General features: G+C 43.2%; 1 protein-coding gene across 4 annotated transcripts in view; it reads right to left on the bottom strand.

The window, feature by feature from the left end:
• LOC147423176 (protein ABA AND ROS SENSITIVE 1-like) overlaps positions 1 to 18,841 on the bottom strand; it is a 138,367-nt gene that overhangs the window by 91,027 nt on the left and 28,499 nt on the right. The gene's annotated exons all lie outside the window — the stretch shown is intronic.

The raw sequence follows: 18,841 nt of genomic DNA on the forward strand, positions 1-18,841 counted from the left end.
CATTCGTGCAGAGGAGATGGGTATGACAAGCGAAGCAGGTTTGGCATGCCCAGGACATTCAGAGCCTGTTACTCCCATTCTGGGAAAGCTTCGTCTGCACATTCAGAGCTATGTGGATGCGGAAGAATTTCATATTATGCCGCTTGAGGGCTGTGATGTGTTATTGGGTATCCCATGGTGTTACAGGTTGCATGCTATGGTGGATACTTACAACAAAAAGATTACCCTTGTACATAGAGGAAAGACTCGTGTCCTTGATGTAAAGCTTAAAGGCGAGTCTGTTCCAGTTGTTTCTGCTTCTGCTATTTCATCTGTAATAAAGAATCATCTTTCTACGTACTTGATCTTTGCAAAAGAAGTACCTCAAGTTGTATCTAATTTGTCTACCTTAGATAAAGACAGGTCAACTTTTTTTAGTGGTTTCAGTGATTGTTTTTCGGACTCTTTGCCAGGGGAGTTACCTCCTGAGAGACCTGAGGATCATACTATAGATCTTGTGCCAGGTTCTAGTCCACCGAATAGACCACCATACAGGGTTAGTGCAGCCCAGCAGAAAGAGATTATGGGTCAGGTCAACGAGCTTTTAGAGAAGGGGCTGATTCAGCCTAGTTCATCCCCTTTTTGTTCGCCTGTACTCTTAGTGCAGAAGAAGGATGGTTCATGGCGCATGTGCATTGACTATCGCGCCTTGAATAAGAATACTATCAAGAACAGGTTCCCCATACCGAGGATAGATGACATTCTTGATCGGCTTGAGGGAGCGTCATTGTTTACAAGAATAGACCTAAAGAGCGGGTATCATCAGATACGCATTAGACCAGAAGATGTCCATAAGACTGCGTTCAGGACAACATTTGGTCTCTATGAGTTTCTTGTCATGCCATTTGGTCTCACAAATGCTCCTGCCACATTTAATAGAATGATGGACAGAATTTTTAGACCACATAGAAACTTCGTGGGTACCTTCTTTGATGACATGATTGTCTACTCAAAGTCTAAAGAGGAGCATAGGGATCACTTGACTGCAGTTTTCAATGAGTTACGTAAGAACAGGCTACTCATTAATGCGAAGAAAAGTGAGTTCTTTTTGCAAGAAATTCACTTCCTTGCGCACATTGTTTCAAAGGATGGGGTACGCATGGATATTGCTAAAGTGGAAGCAATTAGGTCATGGCCAGACTTGAAGTCCGTACATGACATTCGAAGCTTTCTAGGCTTATGTTCCTATTACAGGAGGTTCATACGAAATTTTGCTGAGATTGCTTCTCCACTCCATGCACTGCAAGGAAAAGGAGTTACTTTCAAGTGGACAGCCAAGGAAATTTTAGCTTTCAAACACTTGAAAGAGAAGCTGACTTCAGATCTGGTAATTATTTTGCCAGATCTTTCTAAACCTTTTGTGGTTCAATGTGATGCGTGTGGCCATAGTCTTGGTGCAGTTCTAATGCAGAATGGCTGAGTAGTCGCATATGAGAGCAGAATTCTTTTGAAGACTGAAAGGAACTTGCAAGTCTATGAGAAAGAATTGCTGGCAGTAATTCATGCTCTCACTAGTTGGAAACACTATTTGCTAGGGGCTGATTTTGTTGTCCAAACGGATCATCAAACCTTGCGATATTTTCTTACACAGACGAAGTTGTCTGAGAAGCACATGCGATGGGCAAACATCTTGTCAATGTTCCATTTTCAGATTGTGCATGTGCAAGGGAAAAAGAACGTGGTGGCTGATGCGTTGTCACGAAAGCCCCAAATTTCAGCAGTGTCAATTCCGTACCATTGTGAACTAGACGAAATGAAGACACAATATGCTGAAAATTCAGATTTTGCAAGGATCTATGACCAGCTTGTTGATGGGCAACATCATGAGCACTATATGCTTAAGAATGACTTTCTCATGATGCATGGAAAGTTATGCGTTACTAAACAGTTACGGCCAAAGATTTTGATGGAAAGTCATGCTCCACCTTATGCTGGGCATCGTGGAATTGATGCGACAGTGAAAGGGGTTGAGGCATTCTTCTATTGGCCAGCTTTGCGTCAAGATGTTGACACATTAGTAAGATCATGCTTAGTATGCCAAAAAGTCAAATTTGACAGACAAAAGCAACCGGGATTGTTGCAGCCATTGGCGATCCCTGATAGGCCATGGGAAAGTATAGCAATGGACTTTATCTTTGATCTTCCAAGGACACAAACAGGAAATGATGGGATTTGGACTATCATTTGTAGGTTCAGTAAGCAGGCCCATTTCATTCCTGTTAGGAAGAAGATAAAGCCAGAACACATGGTCAAGATATTCATGAGCAATATCTTTAAATATCATGGGATGTCTCAGTCAATTGTCAGTGACAGGGATCCACGTATGACGAGTCTTTTCTGGAAGGCATTGTTTGAGAATATGGGCACTACGCTCAAGTTCTCTTCTTCGTTTCATCCGCAAACTGATGGACAGTCAGAAGAGGCAAATTCTACTGTCTTGGACCTGCTCAAATGTTATGTCTCAGAGCACAAGGCAACTTGGGAACACCATCTCCCATTGGTTGAATATGCTTACAATAACACTGTGCATACATCAACAGGTAAGGCACCATTTGAGATAGTGGAAGGAGGAAAGAAAGTCCCACCCATTTTGCAGACTAAGGACAAGATATTTGAGGCAGACAAGTATGTGCAAGATATGGATGAAACATACAAGAAGATAAAGATTGCTCTTGAGAAGACTCGGGCTAAGCAAAAGAAAGCTGCTATTCGTCACCGTCGTGAACTTGTATTTTCACTTGGTGATTGGGTACTTTTGCGCTTTGAAAAGGCCAGGTTAAGGAAAAGGAAAGGCAAGGAACGCTTGTTTCCTAAGCTCAGTATGCGATATTATGGTCCTTTTCAGATTTCAGAAAAGATCAACGATGTAGCTTACAGGTTAAAGCTACTAGAAGGCTGGAAAATACATAATGCTTTTCATGTCAGCCTTCTAAGGCCCTTTGTTGGTGATGTGCCAGAGAATACGCTTGATGAGGAACAACCCAAAGTGGAAGAATTGGATGAAATCCTTGTTCCTGAACAGATATTGGCACATAAAGAAAGAAAGGTTAGAGGAAAGGTTGCAAGACGCTATTTGGTGAAGTTCAAGAACTATACATCATTAGATGCCAAATGGATGGAAGAGTCTGAATTGCTTGATTCACCTCAGCTATTGCAATTGTATCTTGAAGCCTTTCAAATGGAACCCACAGTGACTTGATGCAACCTTTTTGGAGCAAGGCAAGAGCATGGTTCATGATTCTCAAGAGAGTAGTTAAGCAATTGTATCTACTCTTTCCATACAGAATTTAGCTAGAGAAGTTTGTGCTCAAGAGTACACTAGAAGACTTCTATGCTTTATATATGTGTCGTAGCCAGGTTGGTGGGATTGTTTAATCGTCCAACGCTACATTTCCAGAAGCATGTATATCTTGGATTCCCATCATAGAATATATGTGATATCAGGAGATATCTGCATGTATTATTGGCATGCAAGCGAGGTCGCTTGCAGTATTTCAAGGGTGGGGTGTGTCACCACGAGGTGTATTTTTCCTGTTGCCTTACGTAAATAAGTATTAGATATATTTATTTTATTTTTACTTGTTTGTCCCAAAACCCTTGAAAAGGTGCAAGTGGACATTGCATGGCCAGTGTGAAACGGCTGCAGCCAAATGGGTTTCTCACATCGGGGATCTAGGTCGGTCAGACAGGGACTGCCCGGGCCAGTTAGCACTGAATTCTGATGAGTATGGAAGCTCGTGTGCGCCAAACTGGAATTTGGGCCACTCGTCAAGTCACTGCAACTTTATAAGTTGAAAGGGGCCAGTAAATTAACCCACATTGTAGATGGTGGTCAAATGGTAGTCTTCAATGATGGTCAGGAGACCGATAGGGACGCCATGGAAGCATCTCCTAAAATTTAGGGAACTGCTATTTTTGACCAGAAAATGTGTTCGCGTCATTAGCTCTGGAATGACAAGAGGAACATTTTATTGCTCTGCTGCCAAGTCAACTGACGCACCAGTTGAGATATTTTTAGCAGGGAAAGCCCAAACTCGGAAACTGAGCGACGTGTCAGCCTGTGAGCGATTCTGCCACTCTGGGAGGCAAAAACGAGCTGCATATCAACAAAGGGGGCGCCATTTTCAGCCTCAGGTGGATTGTAGCAGGTACAGAAGCTATGGAATGCTTACCTTGCCCTCTATGCACAGTATGGTGACGGGAGTGATGCCCCGCACGCTACATACTGCTCTCTTTCTCCCCTACGTACAATATGTTATGCCCCACTAGTGGGCTTCTCATTTGACCTATGTACAGTTCTGGGGGTTTATGCGCGTTTGCCAAGGCAAGAGCCTTCTGAACAGGAACCGGATTAGCTAATTGCTAATCCCCCACAGGTACGCACAGTTCCTTCACGAAAGATTGCGAGTTTGGAGAGTTTTCTCGCGTGAAAACTCGTCCAATTCACATGGGAACTGTCCCATTGCGTGCGGGAGCCCTTGGGACACGCGTAGGCGTGTTCGCTCCGCTAAAAACGATCCGAAACAGGGAATTACAGCCTGCTGTGTTTTTCTGCAGGTTTAGGGTTTCTCACCTAAACTGCAAGGGAACATCAGGGGAGCCTCATGAGAGCCTTGGAATGCGTGTACAGGCTTTTGGGCTCCCGGCAGTGAAAAACAGAGAATTACAGCCCGCTGAATTTCTGTGACAGCTCACCAAAAAGCTTCCAAATATCGAGGGAATCCGTCCTAGACAGGTGTTTTTGACCTACAGGGGTTTTTGCGCCGTTATGCTGTCGAAATCCGGTCGAAAACCTGCGTTTTCAGCCCTCGCCAGGTTTGGACAGCTTTGTGAAAGCTTGTGCTAAGTGGTCGGATCGTCTACCTTAATTTGAATAAAGAAATACCGAAAGGGGCGCCAGTCTTTGGGGCCTACAGGGTGTCGGTCTCGTGTGCGCAGTGACATTCTAGTCGCTAGACGCAACTGTGTTCTCTTCCCTTCTCAGTGCTCTGTGTAAAGTAAACAGGTAATTGAAATAGTACCGCCCGTACCGCCCTCTACGTTGTACGGGCCGGTTATACCAATGGCGTCTCTCTCCTTGTAGATGGATGGAGCGACACCTGCAAGCGGTCCATCCACGGAGTGGTGGCCTACTCTCGGGGAGAGATATACTTTGTGGAGTCACGTGATGCATCCGATAGTGGCAAGGCCGCGGAGATACTTGTTGCGGAGTAGACAAGCACCATAGAGATCACCGGCCCGAAGAATGTCCTTTGTATGGTTGTAGATGGAGAGGCGTCAAATAGGGCAGCCGGGGCTATCATTGAGGGCATGTATCCTAGCATCCATGTCACATTTTGCATGGCGCATTGCCTCAATAACCTCCTCAAGGACATAGCGAGCTTGTCATGGATTTCACCCACCATTGGTGACGCCTCTCGAGTTGTCTTCTTAGTGCTCAACCATCAAAAAGTGCGCCATGAATTCTCAAAGAGGAGCCACTTGTCCTTGCTCAAATATTCAGAGACAAGATTTGCATTCAATTGGCTTATGCTAGGCCACTTGTCTACATGTGGCGGAGCCTTAAGGGGCCTCTTTCTCAGTGATGAGTTCCAGGCCATGCCGGAGTCTACATCAACAAACAACAAGATTGAAATGCCGAGAATGGGCCGACGACACCGCTTGGTGGGAGGAGGTGAAGACTCTTGACGCCATCATCAAGCCTATTCTACACCTACTTCAAGTTGTGGATGGCTTGCAGCCATGCATTGGCAAAGTCTACGAAGCCATGGATCAGATGATAGAGGCGTACTAGGGGAAGCTGGTATAAATCTCCGAAGCAAAGCACATGCAGACCTCCAAAAGGTATATGATGTTTGTGTTTAATTGTTTGGAGGCGTTTGTTGATGTTCAAAAACATTCATGCTCTCACTAACGAAATTTCGTCTATAAAAAGTACCTTCAGCTCCATATAGACCTTGGCTAAGGTATCTAGTTGTGAGTCGGGAAGTTGTGTTAACATTTTTTGATTTATAGGTATATGCAGAGCCGAGTGAATTGTTGTTCCGAGAATATTGTATGCTGCTTTTCCTATGTACGCGAGTTTGAGAATTTTTGGTTTTAACGGGTCGCTGTGCTTATTATTGTTGTAATATCTAGTAAGTTGTTCAGTGATTGTTTTTAGGAGAATTGTTTTCTCTGTTCCAGTGCCTCATGTTATGAAAGCGAAGATCTGTTTCTCTTGCTCGTACAGTATTTTGTACATTATGTCGTCGAAGAAAATCCATTGCTTGTAGTTTAGCTAGCGTATCTCTTTGTAATGTGTAGCTGTGTCGGAGGTTAAGTACTCATAGGTTTGAATGTTGCCAATGCTCGTAGTTGTACTGGTGCATGAACCGAGTTCGATCGTAAAAGGTTCTACCTTTTCAATGTTGGTGACTTTCACAAGGTGCTCGTTCTCATCGTCAGAACTGAACTCTCGCTGCTTATTAGAGTGGCTGCTATTTCTACGACATCATGCCATTGTGCCCGGTTTTCTGAGCTTAATTGGTGCGTGTATTTTTTGTAATTTCCAAAAATTTGTTGCTTGTGCAACTCGTAGACACTTCGCCAAGTGTTGTGTTCGTTTAGGAAGTCGGCTTCATCTCCACAAAAGGGTAAATGCAGTAGCAACATTTCCCTATGGAAATTTTCAAGATTGCGCTTTTTATTGTATCTAATAGACCTAATCACTTTCTCTTTCTTTCGCCGTGTGAAGTTTTTTTCGTGATTGAATTCAGCGGCGATGTCTGCTAATGTACAAGGTTCTAGTTGCGGTGGCCGTTTTTTGTATTTATCAATAATTAATTCTCTCATAATGTCAGCAGAGTTGTCTGGCAAATCACGCAGTTCTTTGGCGCGTTTCAACATAAACGTGCGTTCAGCCGCTGGTGCTGTGTTCACAAATTGAAAAGATCTAGATGCATGAAAGAATGGAAAAGATAGTATCAAATAGACCGCTTGCTAAAATGGACATTTGTTAAGTGTTTAATAGTGCTATTCCGAGCTGTTTAATTTGCTCAGCTGGACCAGTCTTTTCAGTTTTAGTACGTCTCAGAATTTGTTGGGAGACTTTTGTCAATGTATTGTCCATTTTTGTTAAGTAAGAAGTACAGTACTTTGCCGCTGCGTATGGGTCAAGGATGAACTGGGAGTCAATGTTTGCTTCCCAAACATTTATTAAATGATTCGCGAACGCGTTCGTTCGTATGTCCTGGGGACTTCTTTTTAAGAAAATTGTTGGTCTTTTTATTGTGGAGCAGACTGCTCTCGTATAGTCTTCTTCTGTTACCTGAATCAAGTTGAGGAATTTATGAAAATCTATGGGAAGGTCATTCTCATCATGCGTTTGTAGAAAATAGAAAATCCTTTTTGCGTTTTCATTATCTGTACATGTTGCATTCTCCAGAGGCTTGAGAATAGTAGTAGTAAGTAATGGCGGTTGCGGAAAATTGAATCGGCATTTTTTCTTTTTGCGCTTTTTACATGTGTGCGTGTGTAAATGGGTTTGAATATTACGTAGATGTTTGGCAATGCCTTGCTTGTCACAGAATATGTACTTGTCAATGAAAGCAATAACCTCTATTTCATTGGTGCCGTTATATATAGGTGCGTTCTCTATCCAAAGAAGGCCGTGATCATGCTCACTTCCACGTGATTGGAACTCGGTCACGAAAAAGAAGTCCTTGACGAGGCCGTAGATATTTGGTGTTTGTTTTAGCAACTTTCGCAAGGATGCTATTCTGTGATTGTAATATCTAGCGCATGTGACACGGTCCTCTCTTACGAGATCATGCAAAGTGGCAGCTTTGTTCCTATGGAGGTGATTGTCGTTTGAAAGTGTCTGCAATGCGGTTTGTAACGCCTTCCAGCTGCACTCATCGCTTGTGAACGTCACCAAAAATGTAGGTGGGCCAAGTTGATGGATCATCGCGAAAACCTCTTTTCGCAAACGCTCATAATAATCTGGAGAAATTCTCAAGTGCTCGAGGTCTCTGTATCCAATATCTGATTGCAAGACCTTTTCTAAGCTTTCTGTTGTCTTCACATCTGCCGCGCGGATGACTCGGTCATTCAATGTTGACTTTTGCAGTCTAACCCAGGCGGATGTGTGAATTTGATGTATCATGACCTTAATGACTTTGTAAGAACATGTTCGTGATGTGCCTTGCAAATCGTCGGTCGTTGTTCATAATTTCCCATTGGCAAATCTCTTTATACATATACCGATGAGGCCCAGTTGGTTTAGATCATTCCTTCCCAAAGAAAAGCGTAGGAAAATTCAACTCCTCGCAGTCTATGTCTACGAATAGTCCAAGTGGCTTGTTGCCCTCACATGGAGCTATCGTCAAGACCTTTGTAAAGGCATCGAAAAAGTCGTAAAAGTGAGCAAAGTTATGCAAGAGGGTATCTGTGTGCGGTTCTATAGCTTCTTCTTGCAAGTCATCGATTGGTGCTTTGTGATCCTCACCCGGTTCGTTGCTTTCAGCATGGAGTGCAGCCATTTGCTTGCTAAATAGTGTGCTAAGTTGTATATTGTGTTTTTTATACAGCGGGATACCTACCAAATCAGTCAATGCGGCGATGACATGTTGCCGTTGAATTTGGCTACTTTTATAAATTGCCTTGTACTCCAGCTTCCTCTTTATTGCTACACCGATAGTTGTGTTTTCAACAGCTATGCGGGGCAAGATGCTCTGAACTATGTTTGTTGCCACTGGAATGTTTATTACACTTCCTCGTAAGAGATATTGGTCGTAATGCAAGTATTGATGAATTTGTGCGAACGTGTTTCTTGGTGCGACCAATCGCTCTTCAAGCTTGTTAAGTGCAATTATTGATTCAATATGTTCATTCATACATAGGAAAGAAGGCGATGAGACCTTTGGGACGCTTTTCTTTTTACAGTAGTATAAACAACTATTACACAGTTGCACTTTGTTAGTATCGTTTGGTTTTAATAACATGGAAATCTCGTACTCAATCAGATTCTTTTCGTATGAGCAGTCATCCGTCAGGTCTTTTGGGAAATTCACTCGTTTGCAACAAGAACAAAATTCTGTCGGAGTTTGCTGTGTAGCCTCAATAAATCGTGACACAATGTTCTCAGTTTCAAGATCTTCATACACAGTTTTCTCAGAAGCAGTTTCGTTTACATTTTTGGGTTTCTTTAGCAAAAAGTATAAGTGACGTGTAAGTTTACTAAGGTTACTGTCTGGTAGGTTGCGAGTTCTTAAAAAACGCAAGCAAATTTCTTTCTTTGGCAAGTTTGGATCGTCTCTATGCAAATGTAGTAACTTTGTATCTCTAATTGATTTTGGGAGTGGAAAATGCTCATTTGAATGTTCTCCAATTTATTTATTACTGGCAAGTTTCTTTAACAAGTTTGTAAGTTTCCAAGCTACTCCTTTCTCAGTAATGCATACTTGTTTGTTTTCTTGCAAGAAAATTTCCATAACGTGTTTCCTTAAGGCTCCAGTATTCAAATTGTACAAGTGCATCAGTTTTCTTTCCAAGTCTTCGGTCCAATGTGTGTAGCTTCTCTTCCTCTTTCTTTTACGCACCTGTTTTTCCTTGTGTATCTCTTTCTCCACAACAATTCTTGCTTCTTGTTCTCCAATAGGGACAACAACAAACGGCTCATAGTGTCCTTTTCCGTGTTCGTCATGGAAAAGTAAATTCACAGTTTGCTTACTTCCAGAGAAGTTTGTCTCAATCATTTTTTTCTTGTTTAAAAAGCTCCATACTGTAACGTTTAATTTAAATCCTCGTGCTACCCAATAAAGAATAATCGCGTTCCCCCATAGGCCTCCGACAGAGGCAGGGACCATCATCAATTGAGTGTATTGTTCTACATTTTCAACATTGTGCGTCTCCCGCAAGAAAGGTTCGGTTAAATGAATTTGCATAGTCTCTATAGCTGCGGGATCATTGTTTTGCAGGTTTTGAGTCAGCTCACGAACGCCTACCTGTCTTATTTCTTGGCTTGATCTCTCGCAGTTAAGCAAGTAGGCTATAGCATCGAACATGCAGTCGCCAGCAGTGTAATCAAAATTTTCCATTGTCTGGAGGTCTGAGAAACTTAGAGTGCACTCATTAGAGCGTGCAATATCTTCTGAAGAGTGTGCACATATGGCATTTGGGCATGAAGGAGATTGAGAAGGAACTAATGGTTCAAAATGTCCAACATGTGAAGGACGATCGTCATAACGTGTATGTAAGGCTACATCAAAGTGAGAAAAGTATTCTATGTAATTTATCATAGTTGACTTGGACCAAGTGTAATGCTTTTTCTATAAAGATACGCACACCAGAAAATGCAGAAATGGTCTACCCACCATCCACCAATTGAAACTGGTAGCTGCATTTTGTAAATGTACTCATTTTACGAAGTATGCATCATGCAATGTCCGCAGAATATCAAGCGATAAAAAAGTTCGCAGACATTGCATTGCATGGCCTTCTTCATTACGTAAGGCACAGATGAAGCTATTAATGATTTGTTTTCTCAATATACTAGGTGAGAATGTATTTCCTAGCAAATAGTTTAGTGTGTTGAACAAGCAACCAACAGGAACGTACTCGTAATCATTTGGGCATATTAAGCCAGCACCAGTATATGTGCATCTTTCCTGCAGTGGGGCTCCATCCAAAGCCATGGTCAGGTATGAAAGAAAAGCTTCCAAAGTAATGTTTCCTCACCTCCTCACCCTCTTCTTCTCCCCTTTCAATTCGTCACTCAGGCAATAGTGCACGGTCCTGTTAGGAGCAAAGAGAAAGTCTAAGAGTTTTAGTAAAACAATAATCTTTTAAAAAACTCAGCAAGAATTCATCAGGCGTCACCTAGGTGGAGTTGGTCATTTCGCATGTAATTGTTTCTAATCTATGGATATATCAATGCGAGGAATAAGTGGATTGAATGAAAGAAGCTCCAGAAATAACTTCATATTGCTGTAAAAGTCATTGTTTCTTAGGCTAACTGTGTTCCCTCTTCCACATCGGAACATCAATTCTTGACCTTCACGCTTATTGCGTTGAATAGATGTTAGTTTGTCTTCATTGCGATCATCCAGCCAGGCCATTGTTTGTAAAACTCCTGACTTTGTTCTATGTGTTGGTTCCAACGTCCATCAGAGTCTGCTCGAAATTAAGAACGGAGTGAAAATTTTCTCATAAATATTGTTGGAGGCAAAATGTCATTGACTTACGCATCGCACATTATCTAGTTTGGAAATCGAAGTAGCAATAGGGCAATGGAGCTCCAATGGATCAGCTTCCTTTATGTGCTCAAGAGGAGGGGTACAATCTCCTGCACTCGCGATAAATCTAAGCCAATTTGATAGTCCCAAGTATCGAATAGTTGTATCTGAGGTGATCCAACCAAGTCTCGATCCAATATTCATCCTTGAGTAGGAGAGAGCACCAAAGAATTGTACCTGAGACAGTCCAATAAAATCTCGTATCTTGAGCGGGGGAGTGACCAGTTCAGAAGGCTACTATGTTGCGCCGATTGGTCAATGCTCCCTAAGCCTCCCTCAAATTTCTCAAGGTTGGCTTTTTTTGCCATGAAAACAAGGAAAAAAGCCAACCTAGGAAAAAGGAGCGAGAGAACAGTTTTGTCTTGTGGGCCTAGTCGGTGCGAACTGTAGTCTTCGATCTCCTGGAACTAAGCCGTAGTTATGATATATACCTTCATAAGTTCAGAATAGTCTGAACTCACGAATTATAAGAGGGAATAAAGCACTCATAAAACTATAAAAGCAAGGGACACACGAAAAGAAAAGAAAAACAAAAACAAACAAACTAACTAACTAAATCACTTTGATTGCTTCGAAACAAAACTAGATAAAACAAAACATTATTAACTTAAAAATGTTTTCAAAAAAGGTATGTGTAAAATAAGTTGACGCAACTTACTTGGCTTAAAACAAGTACTCAACTTTAAGCCAAAAAAAAAAGGATAAGACATCTTAAAAACTTAATCCTCGAAATCAAACTTCACACAACAACCTATAACGGAACACATTCTTAAGTCCTCAGGTAAGCTAAATATGAAATTGAAAAATGAATACTACTACAAACCTACGAAGAGCAAAGAACCAAACTTGACAATATGTGATCTCAACTTCACTGCTTGTCCAAACAGGAAGAATAAGATTATCACCTTTATCATGCATAGCTTGGACAACAGCTATGACATCCCTACTCACGTCGTCAGTGCCCAAGAGTAGGTGCAGGTTATCTAAGACTCCTCAAATCTCTCCCATGTAAAGCAAAGTTCTCTCCAAGAAACTGGGGTCTACCTAATGATATGCCTTCTCAAAATCAGGAAGATGGAAAAACTAGGCTCTCGCCTACTGCGTGAGCAAGAGCTTTAGCCTTCCAGAAGATGAAGACATTATTAAGAATGACATGTTTCTCAATAGAGTCCGTCTACAAGCCCGTTGGCAACCACTCCTTGCAACTCCTTGACTTCGCCTAAAGTCTCGTAGACAACCAATACTATAGAAGACTGCTGCAATGCCGCGCTTTGGACTCGTGCTTAGTGAAGTTTGTCTTCAACGGTTTCTTTTCGTTCCTTTCTGGAGGAACCGTCCTTTACGGAGAAAGAGAGGCAACCGAGATTCTAGCACCACTGACACGGGCAGTAGCGTACATGAATGATAAACATGCTGGAAAATGAATAATTTCTCAACCAAGAGAGGCAAGCACGACACCAAGGGCCAGAAGATGGATTGGTCTGCTCTCGTGAAGAAACGCCTTATCAGAGAGAATTGTTCCAACAAGACTGAGAATTAGGGAAACCCCTCCTTTCCAAACCTCAAACTTGAATGGCGGATTCTTCCTCATGCGGAGAACTCCGAGAGGTAAGCTCTCAAATTTGTCTGTCAATGGAGTTTAAAACTCCACAAATCATTGCTACGTGCTTCCCCGTGCTCAAGGAAGCTGAAGTTTATGACAGCCGTTTCGCACGCATAGTTGTCGAGACCTTTTGTGCATTCAAGTTTGAATGGGCAAACCAAAACCGGTGCAAGAATATTCACCGAGGTAAGCTCGACTCCTAGATCATTGGCCCGAACTTGAAGACGCCTATCTTCAAGCTCATGTTGAGGGAGAGCTTCGAGTATGTAGATATTATTGTTGCCAAGTATATTCTCTATCATTTGGCTTAATTGCAAGCACGCCTTGGATATGCACGTTTCGGAGTGCCTAAAGAGAGCAGAACACCCCTGAGAGAGACTGGAACTAATTGGACCATCTCGCGGAGGTGCTTGGATGCTGATGCTCCCATAGCACCTAAGGAGAGCAAAACATCTCGCAGTAAGCCAAGTTCTCATAACCAAATGATAGTATCGATCTGATGGTTCTCTAGGATTGCCCAACAAAGATGACCATCAAAAAAGTTCATGGTTCATGACATGCTTTTTGCTTGGATTGCAAAAGTCGAACGGCTCTTCAGTTCTCAACTCTCAGGCTTGCTACAAGGTAACACCTCCAAAAATGATGTAGAGCAGGCCATGGGAGGACTGGAACTGGTCCTAAACCTTGCACAACTCAGGCCCAAAGGCAACTAAAATCAGTACAAATTTTGGTTCTAAAATGGGTGTAAATCAACTCTAAAGCTGAAACAAGTCCTGGCCCTGAAGCTGGTGAAAACCAGCCCCACATGCTCCTGCTTAATTGACTCCGAGTCTTGGTCTTGAACCTGGCATCAATCAGCCTCAAAGCTGGTGCAAGCATTCAGCTTAAACGTGGTAAAAACCAGCGCCGAAGTGTCACGCACAATCACTCCAAGCCCAGCCTTAAACCGCCTGTAAAATCAGCTCTGCCTGGTGTAAATGATAGCCCGGCCTTGGTGTAGGTTGGCGGTAAAGAAGGCGCAAATGCTGGTTACGTAAATCAGCCCAGTAACTAATGCAAATCTTAGTCCCAATCCCGGTGCAAGTCGACAGTAAGCTCAACCACGAAAAGCTCCTCACAGACCCATACAAACTCTCCAAAACTGATTCTAAGTTCCAAGCAAGCTTGATTCTCATAAATTAAACATAGCCTTGGGCTTTTTTTGCCATGAAAACAAGGAAAAAAGCCAACCTAGGAAAAAGGAGCGAGAGAACAGTTTTGTCTCGTGGGCCTAGACGGTGCGGATTGTAGTCCTCGATCTCCTGGAACTAAGCCGTAGTTATGAATCTAAGACTCCTCAAATCTCTCCCATGTAAGCAAAGTTCTCTCTAAGAAACTGGGGTCTACATAATGATATGCCTTCTCAAAATCAGGAAGATGGAAAAACCAGGTTTCACCTATTGCGTGAGCAAGAGCTTTAGCCTTCCAGAAGATGAAGACATTATTAAGAATGACATGTTTCTCAATAGAGTCCGTCTACAAGCCCGTTGGCAGCCACTCCTTGCAACTCCTTGACTTCGCCTAAGGTCTCGTAGACAACCAGTACTATAGAAGACTACTACAATGCCGCGCTTTGGACTCGTGCTTGGTGAAGTTTGTCTTCAGCGGTTTCTTTTCGTTCCTTTCTGGAGGAGCCGTCCTTTACGGAGAAAGAGAGGCGACCGAGATTCTAGCACCACTGACACGGGCAGTAGCGTACATGAATGATAAACAAGCCGGAAAACGAATAATTTCTCAACCAGAAGAGGCCAGCACGACACCGAGGGCCAGACGATAGATTGGTGTGCTCTCGTGAAGGAAGGCCTTATCAGAGAGAATTGTTTTACAAGCCTGAGAATTAGGAAAACCCCTCCTTTCCAAACCTCAGACTTGAATGGCAGATTCTTCCTCATGCCGAGAACTCCGAGAGGTAAGCTCTCAATTTTGTATGTCAATGGAGTTTAAAACTCCACAAATCATTGCTACGTGCTTCCTCGTGCTGAAGGAAGCTGAAGTGTATGACAGCCGCTTTCGCATGCATAGTTGTCTAGACCTTTTGTGCATTCAAGTTTGAATGGGCAAACCGGCGCAAGAATATTCACCGAGGTAAGCTCGACTCCTAGATCATTGGCCCGAACTTGAAGACACCTACCTTCAAGCTCATGTTGAGGGAGAGCCTCGAGTATGTAGATATTATTGTTGCCAAGTATATTCTCTATCATTTCGCTTAATCGCAAGCACGCCCTGGATATGCAGGTTCCGAAGTGCCTAAAAAGAGCAGAACACCCCAGATTAAACGGAGTTCTCGTAACGGGATGGAAACGTCAATCTGGTGGTCCTCTAGGGTTGACTGACAAAGGCACCCATCGAAAACGCGCAACTGAAGTGGGTCCTCGATTCTCTACCTTGAGCCTCGTTACGAGAAGACGCCTGGGAAGATGATACAAAGCAAACCATGAGGCAAGACTGAACCTGAACTTGGTGCGAATTTCGACCTTGAATCGAGTGTAAGGCAACCCTGGAGCCCATGCAAATCCTGCCCCTAAACTTGGCAAAAATCAGTCCCCGAGGGCCCTGCATAGTTGACTCTGAGTCTTGGTCCTAAACCTGACATAAATGAGGTCGCAAGAGAGCAAATAGTTGATGCATGTCTTGAACAAAGTTGTAGAAGTCCATGTGGCCATGGGCCAAACATGGCTAGACACAGCCCGACATGATAAACCTACCTCACACTAGCTGGGCGTAGCCTTGAAGCACCCCACTCCTTGGCGCTTCTCCCTGAGAGAGACTAGAACTAATTGGACCACCTCGCGGAGGTGCTTGGATGTTGATGCTTCCATAGCACCTAAGGAGAGCAAAACATCTCGCAGTAAGCCAAGTTGTCATAACCAGATGATAGTATCGATCTGATGGTTCTCTAGGGTTGCCCAACAAAGATGACCATCAAAAAAGTTCATGGTTCATGACATGCTTTTTGCTTGGATTGCAAAAGTGGAACGGCTCTTCAGTTCTCAACTTTGAGGCTTGCTACAAGGTAACACCTCCAAAAATGATGTAGAGTAGGCCATGGGAGGACTGGAACTGAACCAAGTCTTGGTCCTAAACCTTGCACAACTCAGGCCCAAAGGCAACTAAAATCAGTACAAATTTTGGTTTAAAACGGGTGTAAATCAACTCTGAAGCTGAAGCAAGTCCTGGCCCTGAACCTGGTGATAACCAGCCCCAAGTGCTCCTGCTTAATTGACTCCGAGTCTTGGTCTTGAACCTGGCATCAATCAGCCTCAAAGCTGGTGCAAGCATTGAGCTTAAACGTGGTAAAAACCAGCGCCGAAGTGTCACACACAATCCCTCCAAGCCCGGCCTTAAACTGCATGTAAAATCAGCTCTGCAAGCAAGACTGGTATAGATCTTGACCTTGAACCGGGTGTAAATCAGCCCCAAAGACTCCCACATAAATGAACCAACTCTCGTTACCAAGCCTGGTGTAAATGTTAGCCCGGCCTTGGCGTAGGTTGGTGGTAAAAAAGGCGCAAATGCTGGTTATGTAAATTAGCCCAGTAACTAATGCAAATCTTAGTCCCAATCCTGGTGCAAGTCGACAGTAAGCTCAGGCACGAAAAGCTCTTCACAGACCCATACAAACTCTCCAAAACTGATTCTAAGTTCCAAGCAAGCTTGATTCTCATAAAATAAACCTAGGCTAGTACAAAGCCAGGTAGGGAAAATCCCTCCAATATGACGCACTCCTCAGAAATACAATCCTGTATTTGATGTTAATATGCCTCCAGAATGAAGAGAAGCAATCTTCACTCAGAAGGCTACTAAGTTGCGCCGATTGGTCAATGCTCCCTAAGCCTCGCTCAAATTTCTCAAGGTTGGCTTTTTTTGCCATGAAAACAAGGAAAAAAGCAAACCTAGGAAAAAGGAGCGAGAGAACAGTTTTGTCTCGTGGGCCTAGTCGGTGCGGACCGTAGTCCTCGATCTCCTCGAACTAAGCCGTAGTTATCAATCTAAGACTCCTCAAATCTCTCCCATGCAAAGCAAAGTTCTCTCCAAGAAACTGGGGTCTACCTAATGATATGCCTTCTCAAAATCAGGAAGATGGAAAAACCAGGTTCTCACCTATTGCGTGAGCAAGAGCTTTAGCCTTCCAGAAGATGAAGACATTATTAAGAATGACATGTTTCTCAATAGAGTCCGTCTACAAGCCTGTTGGCAGCTGCTCCTTGCAACTCCTTGACTTTGCCTAAGGTCTCGTAGACAACTAGTACTATAGAAGACTGCTGCAATGCCGCGCTTTGGACTCGTGCTTAGTGAAGTTTGTCTTCAGCGGTTTCTTTTCGTTCCTTTCTGGAGGAGACGCCCTTTACGGAGAAAGAGAGACGACCGAGATTCTAGCACCACTGACACGGGCAGTAGCGTACATGAATGATAAACAAGCTGGAAAACGAATAATTTCTCAACCAAATAGGCCGGCACGACACCGTTAATACCAAGGGAAAAATAGCTCTCGCTAATCATGCTTCTCTCATCTGTTATGAGCGCGTATAGAGCTAGAAGAGAGCAAGAGGAGGTGCTCACAATGTACAAGAACTTGGATTTGATGATAAGCTTAATATTGATTACAAGACTTAATACTTTATTAAGAGAGCTAGGTACAAGACTTGGATTACATGACTTGAGTACAAGACAAGGCTTGATTGCAAGGACAAGACTTGAACATAAGAACTAGAAGAGGGATTTCCTCATAGGAGGCTCACAACTAGTGTTGGCAAGACTGAGGGGCTTGTGGCCCAAGACCCTTATTTATACTAGTGCTTGAGGAGGTTACTTTAGGAGGTTAGAATCTTCTAGAACCTTCTCGATCCTTCTAGTTCTTCTAGAACCTTCTGGATCCTTCTTCAACTTCCTAGAGCTTTCCAGAAACTTCTAGATTCTTCCGGAATCTTCTCCAAGCTTCTAGAAACTTCTTCATCCTTCTAGATTCTTCTAGAGCTTTCTAGATCCTTCTAGAACCTTCTAGATCCTTCTTCAACTCTCTAGAGCTTTCCAAAAACTTCTAGATTCTTCCGGAATCTTCTCCATGTTTCTAGAAACTTCTAGAATCTTCTAGAGCCTTCTAGCGATGATGTAGGCGATGATGCAGGCAGCGACTGACTCTCAAGCATCCATGACATTACCCCCTCCTTTAGCGACGAGTTCCACGAGGAGCTGTGGTGTTCCTTGAGTTGGGCTTCCATGGATGTTGTTGATGGAACTCTTGGACTTTGAGAGATGCATGCTATAGATTGTGTGCTGATTCCCAGGTTCGTTCACTAAGATCATAGCCTTTCCAATGCACCAAGTATTGTAACCTGCCGCGCAAACTCGAGAATCGAGGACTTTCTCGACCTCATATTCATCATGTCCTTGAATCTAGACCGGAGGAGGTGGTTGTAGGGCTCTTCCTGGGATCTTAGATGTGTGACAAGGTTCTAGGACTGAGACATGAAAGACCGGATGGATTTTCATGGATGAGGGCAATCGGAGTCGATAGGTGACTGGATTGACTTCACGGATAATTTTAAACGGGCCAAGCCTTCGATAATCAAGCTTTTGACAGGGACGAGATGAACGCAGATCACGTCGGAGGAGCCACACTTTATCCCTTTCTTTGTATTTTGGATGCTGCATGCGATGGAGATCTACACTTTCCTTATACTTGGATTGAGCTTCTTTGATATGAATCGCAAGTTCTTTGTGAATTGCAGATAATTGTTGTGTAAGATGAATAGCAGCTGGATTCTGGACTTGATAGTGTCTATGGATATCCTATTTAGGATGTTGACCATAATTAGCAAAGAATGGAGTGTGACGGGTGGAGGCATGAAAACTGTTATTATGGGAGAATTCTGCTAGCGGTAGG

This window comes from Adiantum capillus-veneris, chromosome 26, assembly GCF_014529385.1.
Source record: "Adiantum capillus-veneris isolate H3 chromosome 26, ASM1452938v2, whole genome shotgun sequence".
Taxonomy (NCBI): domain Eukaryota; kingdom Viridiplantae; phylum Streptophyta; class Polypodiopsida; order Polypodiales; family Pteridaceae; genus Adiantum; species Adiantum capillus-veneris.